General features: G+C 41.9%; 1 protein-coding gene and 1 long non-coding RNA gene across 7 annotated transcripts in view; one reads left to right on the top strand and one right to left on the bottom strand.

The window, feature by feature from the left end:
• Positions 1-1,999, top strand: part of DAB2 (DAB adaptor protein 2) — a 70,898-nt gene extending 68,899 nt beyond the window's left edge. For 5 of the 6 annotated variants that reach the window (XM_045439684.1, XM_045439669.1, XM_045439701.1 and 2 more), the window contains one exon: positions 249-1,999. The gene's annotated coding sequence lies outside the window, so the exon portion shown is untranslated. The remainder of the gene's footprint in view (positions 1-248) is intronic. The other variant, XM_045439677.1, reaches the window with a different exon arrangement.
• A 3,952-nt stretch (positions 2,000-5,951) lies between these two features.
• LOC123605724 lies at positions 5,952-9,516 on the bottom strand. The gene is made up of 3 exons (XR_006715864.1): positions 9,402-9,516; positions 9,205-9,309; positions 5,952-6,317 (listed from the first exon to the last, which is right to left on the bottom strand). It is a non-coding gene; the product is annotated as an uncharacterized LOC123605724 (long non-coding RNA).
• Between the last annotated feature and the right edge of the window lie 3,255 nt (positions 9,517-12,771).

Genomic DNA, 12,771 nt, shown 5'->3' on the forward strand with positions numbered 1-12,771 from the left:
TTGGGTTTTGGGATGGGCGAGCAGTTATGGGAGAAAAAAGTTAATATTAGTGAACACTTGCATTAATCACTTTATTACAGGTTCCACACTTATTATCTTATTTAAGCCTCTCACATCAGCCCCAGGAGATCCTATTACTGATGTTTTATTTTTTTATTTTTTTTTTTATTACTGATGTTTTAAATGATGACTTCATGTTTAATACATTGATATTAACCACAGGTTTTTTCTTCTCCACACTTCTCTAGGAACTTGATATGCTGACTATCCAGAGGAACAAAAAGGTTGGCCTTAGTCAAGGACAAAGCTAATATCCAGACGCCTTGACCTCTGTTCTTGTTCCAGCTTTGACATATTAGCTGTTGCCTTATTTCTTGTTGCCTCTTCCACTTGTAAAATGCCTTTCACTTTCTGTTTAGATTAAAGCTAAACTGAATCTATGGCTTTAAATAAATTAAGACTTTAAATTCTCTAGCTTAATGTAAATGAAGTAGTTTCCCTATTTGAACAGTTGCCTAGTGTGTTTCTAGAACCTTCTAGAACACTCTACCATGGACCCTCTGGTTGGGAGATGCAGCCATCACAGCTCCTCAAATGACACTGTTTTGAATACATTTTAAAATCCTTACTGTTCCAAGTTGTTTGGGGGTTCTATTTTACTGCAAAGAACCTAAAGGTTATAGCATAACAAGGCACCTTCTTAAGTCTCGCTTCATATCAACATTTAGAGAGAATTTTTAAAGTAAATTTGAAGCAAGTCCAACTTCTAGACACTTGGGAATCTGACACATTTAAGAACCTTTTTGAAAATATAGTTTCTCTTTCTGAAGATTATTTTCTCTCAAGGGTAAGACTGCTCTTGCTTTCCAATCTCTTGCTAGATTCTGCAAATGAGGGAAAAGCATTATTTGTCTCTCCTCTCCTCTTCCCTGTGATTCTTTTTTCAGTCAGTTTTGCTCCTAGGTTCATATGGCATTACTTGCCTTTCACAAGCAACAGAGTTGTATGGGGAAAAAATACCTAATGATTCATGGATCTGAAATGTCTCTGCCTTCTCAGTAATTGCTAAGCCCAGTAACTAGAACTGCAAATGGGCACAACCTTTATCCTTTCTATGGAATAGGAGGCCATCCTCTTGAGCTGAAGTTCCAGAAGAGCAGTTAATGTTGAAGAAAAACTGAACTCAACTCAGCAATGAAGGACTGTATTCTGAAGAGTAACACATCACAAAGTTCCATGTGATTGTGCCAAACATATTAGGTGCTTATTTGGGGTCATGCTAGACCTTTATCAAGTAACTGGAAAACTTTCTTGAAGCCACAGTCGCATAGTTAGTAGGAAGATAAATGGTGGGGAAGGGGGAGAGAAGCTGTAAAACAAGTATCTGGTGTTGTCATTGAAAATCTAATGTCTGCAGTATTTTTCTCCTCATAACCTTGGAAACTCTCCCAGTTCTTTTCCAGTCCTGTTGTTAGCAAAGTTCTGAAGGATTTGTTCTTGCCAAAAGGAGTTTCGCTTTGTTATGTTTATGTTGGTTTTTTAAATGTTGTCTCTTGACCCCTAATGCTCAGGTTCTTGTGGGCGTTAATCAACCATACAATGTTACCTTTAAGTAGAAGAGGAGGATGACTGCTCAGGATCTAAACAAGATGGTGGCCTCACGGACCTTTATTGATCAGCCCCAAGTAGTCCAAGCGAAAGTCCTGTGGTTTTATTTTTAATGGTGATAGCTGATTATGTATGGCATAATTTTCCATCTGGCTCCCTACTCAGTCATTATAAACACAGACCTAAAATAGTATTTTATGTGTCCAAATACCTGAATGTGCTAAACTGGAGGCAATTATTTCTAGGTAGTTGAATTTTTGAAAGTAGAAAAATTTTGAAAGTGATGATCAGCCACACAACTGTTTTGTACATACTTATTTTCTTGTGCACTTTTTTCTGTATGCAAATAAAGCTATAAATTTACTCATTTCAATAAACTGGAATGGCAGAATCTCATGTGTTACCATCAGTTTATTCTTCTATTTGACCCCTGCTTTGAGTTGATGTATTAGAGTCAAGGTATAAAATATATCGGTCTACAAGTGAGCAAATGTTAGTATATTCTGGATTGTCAGGTGAAGAGAAAGTGGAAATCTGTGAAACAAGAGCATGAGTAAATTATTGTCTGCCAGCTTTCAATGCCTTATTCTCCTCTTTTAGGCCTACACATATTCTTTTCCTGGGAGTTTAATGGGAGTCTAGTGGATAAGACCTGTATCAGAACAACTTCTACTGACCTCCAATATAAAAATCGTTTATTAATGAACCCTTGATTCACACCTACCCTTTGCCTCTCCTTGTTCTTTATTCAGCCATGTTTGACCTCACCAAGACACAACTGTGTGGACTGGTCCAGGCTGGTGTAGACCACTTGGGGAAACTTCTGTGTGTGTTGGGAAGATCCGTGATTAGACATTGCTTTGCCCTAGGACACTTTTAAACACTCTCCCCTAGTATAAAAGTTCAAGGCTCTAATTTTTTTCAAATGACCTAGATCTACTGGGAGGATGACCCCAAGGCAGGCCTTGCTCCAGTACAGAGTCTTGATCTTAAACTTTTCTAAGGATTAAGACAAACTTGGTAGCCGATGGGTGGAATTGACTGGTTTTTGATTATAGGTTGTTTGATATTACTGCCTTACCTTTCCCTTTAATTGAAACATTTGTTGGCTTTCTGCCAATAATGAGTGGCATATCAAAAAACAAACTCCACGAAAAGCAGCTTCCAGTAAGCCACAGATGGGCCGGAGAAGGCTGCCGATAAGAACATGTTGCACAAATTATCTGGCTTATCCAGATGCTCTGCAGTATGTCTAACCCACTGAGCCTTGTGTGCTGTTTCCATGTGGCTTAATCTGTAAGATCTTGCCAGCGGTTAACCCTTGGTCATGTACACAAGAGGAGGACATTCATTTCAATGCGGTAGGAACTACTGTCAGCCAAGCAGGGAGAGGTGCTCACTGAAGTGTCTTTGCAAAGTGGAAACAGACCTCTTCTTTGTACGTCTGTTTTGTAACAGTAGTATTCACACCTGTATGTCAGAAGTTCAGCTTTTACAGTGACCCTATTATACCTGGAAGAGTGTTTCTTTTAGGCGTCTAATAGATCTAAGCTAACAGCTGAACTGTAACAGCCAGCATGACCCCAAATTCGTCACATAAATGTAGGCAATACAAAGGGAGAAGGTATTGGTTTTCTCAAGATAATCTTGCATCTATGAAGGGCTTTACCATTTACATAACATAATTTCATTCGTTTGATATCCTAATCCTGGTGGGGGGGAGGGGTCTGTCACTGTTCCATCTCATCTGAGGATGGCATCCATGCTTTAAAAGGGTTGCAATCTGGGGCGCCTGGGTGGCTCAGTCTGTTAAGCGTCCGACTTTGGCTCAGGTCATGATCTCACGGTCCATGAGTTCGAGCCCCGCATCGGGCTCTGTGCTGACAGCTCAGAGCCTGGAGCCTGCTTCGGATTCTGTGTCTCCCTCTCTCTCTGACCCTCCCCCGTTCATGCTCTGTCTCTCTCTATCTCAAAAATAAATAAACATTAAAAAAAGAAAATAAAAGGGTTGCAATCTGTTCCAACTCTTGAGTGGTTTCTGTACTATTTTATTATAAAACTGTGCATGGCGGTAAGGATATCTTTTCAGTCCGTGACTTCAAACTCCTCCATCAAAATCTTCACGATGGTGTCTAAAGAGAGCCAAACACAGCACAGTTCTGTGTCTTCCCTGTGCTGAAAGCAGGGAGGGGGAAAGAACGGGCTAACTCAGGAGTTTGGTTGACCCTGCAATACGCTGATGAGTGAGGACTCTGACCCATGTTCCTGGAATAGGTTCAATATAAAGTCATCTAGTAAAAGACAGGAGCTCCCTAAAAGTCCCTGGTAAATATTTAAGCTATTACCATTGGGAAAAAAATTGCTAAATAATAAGGCATCTAATTCTTGCTGGGAAATGTTGTTTTAACTAACTTTCTTCTGTTAAAATAGAAGACACTCAGTTCTAAACTGATATGCCAAACTTAGGCACACCCCAGGCTGTAGGACAGCAGCAGCCCTGTTAACATGTCCTAATTACAGCCAGGCTGATGGCCAAGGGCCAGCCATGTGTCATCTCACCTAATGAGGGAACGAGCCCCTCATTTGCCCTTGCTTTTCTGGAATTATGTACTTAATTACTAAACCTCTACTGTGTGCTGAAATCACACGAGTGCCAGTCTCCAAGGAGATGACAGTGGAGGCTGCTCACTGGCAAAGAAACTGGGTTTCCGTCTTGACCAAAGATGAGGCGGTTATAAAAGAAGAAAACAACCTGACAATGTCTCCGTGACTAAGTTTTTTTCTGATGTTACTTATGGAGTGTTCTGTCAATTCTCTTTTCGCTTGGTTAACTTCAGTCACTATTATTTTACCTTAATTGTGAAATCATCGCCATTGTAAAAGTTGTCTGGTGAGCTGACTGGGCTGGGGCTGAGCTGCACACGGTTCTGGGGTGTGTCTGAGGCTGCCTCTACCAGGTACCTGCTTCCACTGATCGATCGTCACAGAGCTTTTGCTTGGGGGCCGCTAAGAGGAGTTTGGGAACCCAGGAGCTAATGGAGACGGAGGGGGAGAAGAACGGAAAGTTGATATGACAATTGCCTCCCCACCTCCCTCACTAGCCTGAGAGATTTGTCTAGGGCCTTGATGATGGAAATGATAGAGCTGGAGGCAGGAGGAGTTGGCTTTTTTTTTTTTTTTTTAATGTTTATTTATTTTGAGAGAGAGAGGGAAGGTCAGAGAGGGAGGGAGAGAGAGAATCCCAAGCAGGCTCTGCTCTGACAGCACAGAGCCAGATGCAGGGCTCAAGCTCACAGACCGTGAGATCATGACCTGAGGCAAAAACAAGAGTTGGACACGTAACCTACTGGGCCACCCAGGCACCCCAGGAGTTGTCTTTTTTTGATGAAAAACCCTGGGAACCTGTTTAGCCGACATGTCCATTGGTAATGAATTGGTAATCAATGGGCTACCTCAACGGAAAGGTTCACAGTGGTTAAAATCAGTAGGGGGTTATTCTCACGTAAAAATTCTAGATCGATAGCTGCTGGTATTGACTGAGCAGCTCAACACGGCCCTCAAGGACACAGACTCTTTTTTAGCTTTTCACTCCAACTTTTGTAGCCTTTTGGCTTTCTGTTCTTATGTTTATTGCCTAATGGTCACAAAATGGCTGCACAGCTCCAAATATGGTGCTAGTGTTCAAGGAGGGCAGAAAAGGAAAGGGCAGTACAATTGAAGTCTGCTCCTTGTATCAGGCATTTAAGTTCTCCCCGAGGCTTCTCAATTATTTCACTATATTTCATTGGCCAGAATTTGGTTACATGGCCACTGCTAGGTGCAAAGGAAGCTGGGAAATCAAACTGTTAGCTTTGCCAACTTCTATAGTGAAAGTAGTTAAGGAGAGATATGGTTGGCTAGTTAATTTATGGGGTCCAGGGCATAATAAAAATAGAGGATCCATTGTTCACAAACCAGGGGAAAAAAGTGTTATTAAAGACATTAATGCATATACATATACTTTCTTCTGCAATCTCTGTTATTATGACATGTTTTGTTTACTATTTAATGTTGTTTTAAGTAAAAATTTAAATAAAATTTTAAAGTCTTAGTGTGAATTTTATTGCTAATCTTTTGCTGGTAAGTGGGATCACTAAAATTATACAACTTGTATTTCATAACTCATACATGCATATATATTTAACATATGTATTTCATTCCTACCAGAACAGTAGAAATACTGCACAAAACTAACTTGACTGTTTTTAATTCACTTCTTGACACATGCACATTCTACCAGTACACTCTACCTTTAGTTCACTAAAGAGTAAAGAAAAATGGAGGAACAAAGAAATACAGGTGGTTTTATCTTTTTCTTTCCTTTGTTATTATTTTCAGCATAAACAAATGGATAATGCAGGGAAGTGACACTAGGAAGAAAGATACAGTAGCGTTTCCTGGTCATTTGTGTCTCTTTTCATGTTGGAAGTTCTGGTTCAAATGGACATTGTGACCTCTCGGGGCTGTCACTTATGCAGTGATAGGCATAACATACCTACCTTATACTCACTTTTGCTCTGAGCCACTGAACTCCCACACATCATGGGTCTACCTGAATTCCACGTTCATGGGCAGCATAAACATTATGCACAAATGGGGTGGCATGGAAGAAGGGACACAAGGCATATTTCCTCTGCTCCTGTGCATGTTCCATTTTCCAATCAAAGTTGCTTTCAAAACAAAAGTCCAAACACAAAATTAAGAATTTCAAGGCAGCAATGATGGAGCATTAAACCCAAACCACGGGACCTTTCCAAGTGCCTGAACACTGTCCTACTGCACAGGTCACATGCCCTTGAAACCTGCCTTGGCAACAGGGCCTTGGAAATGAGTGATGAATTAGCCAATGTGTCTCCCACATGCCTGGGTGAGAGTTTAACCCAAAGTTGGCCCACCTCCAAATGCAGATCACAGCAGTCTGACTACATTGCACCCTCGGGGCAGAAGAGAAGCACACGCATGGAAAGCATAGTCAGCAAAGCCATTGTCAAGGTACCTTGACTAGAAGGTGTAAGCTCAAGAATACAGAGGGCTAGTTTATGTGTGTTAGTACCATGAGGATTACCAGAGACAAGACAGTTAGAAGGGGGGTGGGGAACTAAAAGCCACCATACAGGAGGCCTTACTGTCGGCATAACCTAATTGGAACTGCAAGGGATGTGCCATTTCAGCCGGAAATATATCAGGGGGAGGACCATAGAACTCCTGAGCTCCTACCTGCAAAAGTGCTTCACGATTCTTCATTCCTCTTCATGGCAAGACCAACAGCCAAATTTGGAAAGCAGTTGGGGGTCTGGGTCCACAGGAGCCCTTGAGCAACAACAGCAAACACCTACCCAGCATGTACCACCCAAAGACACTATTCGGAGTGTGCTACAATAAGCAATTTAATTTTCATAACAGTTCGACCACCACCATCGTTTTATGGACGAAGACACTGAGGCACAAAGTTAAGGGACTGCCCAAAGTCACCCAGCTAGTAAGTGGCTGAGGTGTCCCATGTCCTGGAAGTTAACCTCAAATTCACCACGTCACCACCCTACTGCCCCCCGAAACCGGTCCCATCACCTTTAGGTGGGCTTAGTTTACGTTCACCAAGATTCTATCCTCTTCGTGGCAATTCTCTCCTCTTATGCTTCCTGTAACCAACGTGCCTTTCACGAATTGCTTATGCGTATTTTTAATTAGGCAAGTTGATCCCCCTCTTTGGGCTTTTCAAGGCACATTTTCAGGAGTTAAGTACAGCTTCAAAGTGTGAATTACCTAGTTGTTGTAAATGCAACACATCAATTGAACTTCACACAGTGAACTTCTGATTCAGGTATTTCCCATCAGCTTAATGTAAGCTGCAGGCTGCTCACAGTGGAAGATGGGCTGAGTACTGTTCTCCCAATTTCTTCAACATTATAAATAGCAGACCATCCTGCATCAGCTCAAAGGCAGGCTAGTCGGGCATTCCACAATGAGGAACCCGCTTTCATAACAGCAATACCGTTGTATATATGTTTCACAAAATCTAACGTCCAACAGTTTCACGCTTTTAATGAACTGGATCAAAATTATGCATTCATGACACAGTTTATTTTACACAGTACTTTTTCATTCTCTTCTTGTCAGTCATTCAGGGTTTAAAAAGCCCATCAGTGGTGATGACTTTCTTCATCTTCTAATTTGACAAACACAAACCCTTGCACTGCAGAGACTGGAAACTGAATATGTAAACACAGAGCAGAGAGATGCTTTGCAGCCCATCAACAACACACACAAACCCCCCCTGACACGGAAAAGCACAGATCGGTAAAGAGGAAAAAATGAAGGAGATGATGCCAGACCAGAAACAAGATTAAGTTCCTGAGTTAAGTCATCTGTAATTACCCACTGGCCCTTTCTCTAGGGAAGAAGGATTAGCAAAACATGTCTGGAGAAGAAAAAAAAATTTGTTCTTAAACTGGGTCAAAAATTTGCTTACACTACACTCGGGCAGAAAGGGAAAAATATATCCACATTTTGTTTTCTTTCTTTCTTTTTTCTTTTTGTCCCTTTTTCTTTCTTCCTCCATTCCTTTCTTCCCTCTCTCCTTCCCTCCCTCCCTCCCTCCTCCTTTCCTTCCTTCCTTCCTCTTTCTTTCTTTCTTTCTTTCTTTCTTTCTTTCTTTCTTTCTTCTTTCTTTCTTTCTATCTTCCTTTCTTTCTCCAATCTGATCTTCCTCACAAGTCTCCACTCTGCTGGGTATGAATGGCAACATTTAGTTGGATCCTTGGACCCCTCTAAAGTACTCTATCTTGATTATGTGCCCAGTGTCTCACATTTTTTCCCTTTTTCCTGCTCTTCTCCTTGATGATGGTTAGCTTCATGAAGGAATGAGAATGTTGAGAGGGGCCTTGATCCTCAGACAGGTCCTTGTACTGTCTTCTGGTCCTTCCAGTCTCTACAGCATATGTCTCATCTACTTGCGCACGACCTTGTGGGATCTGTAGCTAATGCTGTTGGCTGAAGAATGAGGAATCTGTTCCTCTTCATGCAGCTGATGGGCCTACAGAGGCCTGGTGGTTCCCCCCACGGCCTGGGTCCCCACCTTGGCCCTCCTCCCCAACACTGGACTCCAGAGATCTGCCCCCGAGTACCTTTGCTTCTGTGCCTGACTCAGACCTAGGGTTACACTGTCCTTGATGGAGCAAACCTGCCAGCTACCCTCCTATCCCTCCTCAGAGCCAAAGGGATCTTCTCGGTATCTTCTGTGGCTCACAGCATCCAAAGAAACCTAGGAAGCCAAATAACTGTCCTTCCTCTGCCCAACCACACACCACAACCACTTTTGTTCTGGTTTGGCTTCCCCCATACTGGGAAAGTCTGGGAGTTGCTCTCCCGGAGTTACAGATGGCAGGGAAAGAAACATCTGTCTCTGACCTCAACCCACTTACCATGCTGGCCCCATTCCGAAGTGTGGCCTGAAAGACTACTGAGGACACTCATCTCTAGGCCAGCCTCTCCAGCCTCTTGTTCTCTCCCTCTCACAACTGCTTGGCTCCAGCTGGAGAGGCAGACTTTTCACATTACCTGCACCATGAGCCATGCTGTCCTCACTGCTTTGAGATCCACAGGTGACCAATTGCTTATTTTCCCACCATCTCCTTCCCCGGGCAATAAGTCTCATGGTTCAGCCTTGAGGTTGCAGGACCAAGAAAACATAACTTTAAAAGAGAAAATTAAAAAGAATTTAAGATTTGCAAAGCATCATCCCCTATTATATTTACTTGGCTTTACATGTCGTTAATTGATAAACTTGGATATAGTTTTGTCCTCAAATACTAGTTTCTTTTTGCCGAGGTTCCAAGTATCAGAAACCAAACATGCCCGAGCCAAGTGAAATCAACCAGTCATCCAGTAATTATGACATAACCATGGAATAACTATGAAGCAACCATTATGAACCTGCTTAGCACTATGCACACTGTCAAAATACTAATGCAATAAAAAACAAAGATGACTTCCAGATATAGAAACCAGAAAGACAGTTAATGTTGACTTATTAGCGAAACTAAGGAATATAAGAAGAGCTTCCTTGACAGGGACAGGGCAAGAATTACTTGTGTGATTTTATACACAGCAAGTTCAAATTACCATGGGCAAATCAAAGTCTACCCTGAGATTTCTTAGAAGTACTTGAAGATTGTTAAGCTTGAAAGTAATACCATTAAGTTCTGCATTTTTTGAAAAGCATCACTTTTTTATAGATATCTATACTTCCAAAACAAGAACCCAGAAGATTCTGGTAAAGGAACTTCAACAGACCACTCTTTTGAGACTTCTAGTTTTAAATAGTAGGTTTAGTCTTAAGAGTGGGTAAGGAAAGAAGGGATAGGCTGAGAAGTAGAGAGAGTAGAGTTCAGACTCCTGAGGATTACCAATGTTTGTATCATGGACAAGGGAGAGGAGCTAGCAAAAAAGAAGCAGAAGATCAGGAAATGTTACATCACAAAAATTGAGGGAACAGAGAGTTTGAAAGCATAAGAATGGCCAGTCAGGTCAGATGCCTCTACAGGACAAAGATCAGGGCAAGAAGTGTCGCTCAAATTTAGCAATAAGAAGTCTTCAATGGATTAGTAAAGGCCAAAGGCAAGTGCGATAGGTTGAGCATCACCATGTAGTAAGGGAAGAAAGTTGGTACAGACTGAAAAGGAAATGTGGTTAACAAAGGTAACAGCAATAAGAGACAACCAAAATGAAGAAATCAAGGGGCTGGATGTCTCAATAAAGCAAAGAAAGAGGATATTGAGAGCATGCGAGTGAAGAAATCATGGTCAGACAGTAGGATACCTGCATTTTCAAAGATGAAGCCATTACAGGTGTCAGAATGATGCTAGGACTGTGGGTTAGATGGAATTAAGATAAATATTCATAGAGATGATGGAATCAAGGAAGAGTGAGGCAGGGTGGTACTTCAGAGAACACTGAAATAACTTAAAGTAAATAAAGGCTGGAGTTTGAGCGGGGAGGGAGATAGAAGGCAGTGTCAAAAGTCCTGGGTGACTTGGTAAATAGAAGAGTAGAAGGCGACCCAGCTAGACCCTGTCAACTTCTAAAGAGGAAAGGATTGTACTGAGTCTTCCCTTAAATGAAGTGCTGTAACGTAATCTAGTGGGCCCTAAGTAGTTCCATGTGACTGTAAACAGATCTGAGCCACAGGAATTCTCATTACTGTAAAGGGATCGCCAGACTTACATCACTCCCATTGACCTTCACAAAGAACCCCAGAACCGCTCGATCGAAAAATCGTTCTCTCTTTCGTTACAAAAGAGCTCATTTGAAAGTGCTGTAAAAACGGCACAGAACCAGCAGCGAAGAGAGCTGGAATCTGATGCTGCCCCTACCCCTGACTGTGTGACCTTGGTAGCGTCACTTCCCATCCCGGACGTCATCTTCCTCCTCTGTATTTATGTATTCGTCGATTGATGCATGTAATTCCCAGTATCTGTTGAAGCCTAGTGGGTGGTAGGCACAATCCTAGATGTTGGGGACATAGCAGCAAGCAAGGCACACCCGAAACCAAGAGGCCCTGCCATGTGAAGGTTCTCATTTCCTCCAGCAAGTGTGTGTGTTCTAAGTGAAAGCACCACAATTTCATTTGTAGTGGTCTAAGACCTGTGGATCTTTCAGGATTTAGTCAGAAACAGATATGGAATGAGATGGCAGCTCCAACTTGAGACACTGAGGGAGTCCATAAAATGGCTAATAATAAACTTGCAGAACACTGTTTCCATCACTTTAAGAGAGCCAAATGGAAATTATGCTCAACACATTCACACCACTTTAGCCAAACTTAAGTGTTTCTGCCTGATGGGCACACATTCTAATGCACACATGTGTGTGTCTCTGCCTTAAAAAGTATTATTATTGTGCAATAAATATAATTTAATGCCACAAAGTTTCCAAGCAAATCGAAACCAAAGGGAAATTAAAAAAAAAAATTTTTTTTTTTTAATGCTCCTAAGTAGAGAAAACCTTGTGAGCCCTCGGCAGAGTGGAAAACTCTGACATTCGAGCTTGAAGGCATGTTTGTTCAAATCCCACCTCTCCTGCTTCATAGGTGAAGCCTTGGCTATATTTCCCTGAGGCTCATCTGTAAAGCTAAACCAGAAGCCTACCTTTTATGCAGTTGAGAGGCTTTAGTGAGAAATTTTCTAGTTGCATGGTGTTTAACATGACATAATTAAAATAATAGCAACAGAACATATGTGTGGTGGGAAGAGCCTGAGAAGTGGAGTCGGACACACCAAGTTCAAATTCTAGTTTCTCACCAACCAGAGATGGGCGAGGCCAGACAAGTGATGTAATCTCAGTGCTTTTCGGTTTCCTCAACTGTAAAATGGATTATTTTGAGGATTAAATGAAGCTGTATATATACATATATATATATATATGTATATACATATATATATATATGTATATATATATATAAGCTTGACACATTATAGAAGTTTGATAAACATTTATCCTTTCTTTTCTTTGAAAGCCATTACATATTAAATAAAAATGTTATTCTTTTCACATCTCTAGTCTAGCATGCTTCATTTCTCCTAGATAAACACTGAAGTATAAACGTCACTTAACGACATGTCAGAGCGGCACTTGGTGGTGCAATCGGTTAAGCGCCCAACTCTTGGTTTCGGCTCAAGTCCTGGTCTCACAGTCTGGGAGACTGAGCCCCACGTCAGGGGCTAATGCTGTGAAGCTTCCTTGGGATTCTCTCTCTCCCCCCCCCCCCCATCCCTTCCCTGCTCTCTTTCACTACCTCTCAGAATAAATAAATATTAAAAAAAATAAAATAAAATAAAATAGAGGGGCGCCTGGGTGGCTCAGTCAGTTGGGCGTCCGACTTCGTCAGCTCAGGTCATGATCTCACCATCTGGTCCATGGGTTCGAGCCCCATGATGGGCTCTGTGCTACAGCTCAGAGCCTGGAGCCTGCTTCAGATTCTATGTCACCCTCTCTCTCTCTGCTCCACCCTGACTCACGCTCTGTCTCTCTCTGTCTCTAAAAAATGAATAAACGTTAAAAAAAATTTTTTTAGGGGCGCCTGGGTGGCACAGTTGGTTAAGCGTCCGACTTCAGCCAGGTCACGAT

Source organism: Leopardus geoffroyi, chromosome A1 (assembly GCF_018350155.1).
Source record: "Leopardus geoffroyi isolate Oge1 chromosome A1, O.geoffroyi_Oge1_pat1.0, whole genome shotgun sequence".
NCBI classification, from domain to species: Eukaryota; Metazoa; Chordata; class Mammalia; order Carnivora; family Felidae; genus Leopardus; species Leopardus geoffroyi.